This window comes from Chiloscyllium plagiosum, chromosome 8, assembly GCF_004010195.1.
Source record: "Chiloscyllium plagiosum isolate BGI_BamShark_2017 chromosome 8, ASM401019v2, whole genome shotgun sequence".
Lineage (NCBI taxonomy): Eukaryota > Metazoa > Chordata > Chondrichthyes > Orectolobiformes > Hemiscylliidae > Chiloscyllium > Chiloscyllium plagiosum.
In genome coordinates this window covers 13,015,925-13,017,331 of record NC_057717.1, presented here as the reverse complement: position 1 = coordinate 13,017,331, position 1,407 = coordinate 13,015,925, and positions in this window count along the sequence as shown.

The following is a 1,407-nucleotide window of genomic DNA, read 5'->3' as shown; positions in this document are numbered from 1 at the left end:
AACATTAAAATAAACCAAGGAACTGTGAATGCTGGAGATCTGAAATAAAATTCTCAGCGTCTGAAACTGTTGGAGAATCTCAAAAGGTATGGCAGGCTCTGTGAGGAGAAACACAGATAACGTTTCGAGTCCATTGACCCTGCTTCACAACGGAAAGCATCAAAGAGATAATATTATTTATCCTGGATGGTTGAGCTGGAGGGAGATGTAGGAGCATAAAAATATGTTGCTGGTGGAGCGCAGCAGGTCAGGCAGCATCCAAGGAGCAGGAGAATCGACGTTTCGGGCATAAGTCCTTCTTCATGAATGAGGAGGGTGTGCCAAGCAGGCTAAGATAAAAGGTAGGGAGGAGGGACTTGGGGGAGGGGCGTTGGGAATGCGATAGGTGGAAGGAGGTTAAGGTGAGGGAGATAGGCCGGAGAGGGGGTGGGGGAGGAGATGTGAGGAAGAAGATTGCAGGTCAAGAAGGCGGTGCTAACTCTGAGGGCTGCTGCTGCTGAACTGAAAGGAAAATAAAATGGCAAGTTATTCTCACATGCCCCTTTTCCCAAATTCCTGAATATCACGTCCATTTAAATATCTCCCTGTTTGAAGTGAGTCATGTTCCCACTGAATCCCTTCTCAGATTGTGATGATCATCTCCATCGGCAATACAGGTGCTGCCCTGATAGTTGCCGAGAGGCAGAGAAACGTAATGTTCCATTGTCAACTGCTTTCGACAGAGGAACTGTGCAGAGTTGCAACCGCTTTCTCAGCCAGTTAGAGAAACTGAGGAGAGAGAGGCATTTTCTACACTGAATGGGTGCACCATGGGTGTGGGGATTTGACTTGCACCTGTCATTGGAAAGTCAGCGGGGTTTTTATGGATGGTGTTCCCGAGTTTGTTTTGTTAGCTGCTGGGTTCATTCAGGGATAACCGAGGGTCTGGCGACCGCACTCTGGACACTACATTTACAGAGTGTCTGGGTCCATGGTAAACAAATGGAGCTGACACTACACAGAAGTGAAGTTCTGGAAATAGGAGGAGGTAGGCACTGCACTATCCTCCCCGGGATTTCCAGGAACATTTGGCTAAGCTGCTCTCATTCCAAGTATAAAGTTTGAAAACAGTTTGATTAATATATGAGGTCGTCACTGAGCTGTGTCCCCTTCTTCAGTATAACATGTAGGCTCACACCAGGGACAGGACTGTGCTGACACTCACCATGAAGTGAACTGGATTGATTATGGAACTTTCCAGCGCAGGGGTGGGTGGCCGATCCATTATCTCTGGAGTGCAGTCCTCTGATGTATCACTCGCTGATAGAATCCATCTGCCCCGCTGAGAGGAACATATTGGCTCTGTCTCCACCGTGGAAGTTACAGAATCAAACTAGGAAACAGAATGGCTGGTGTAAAAGGTGAACA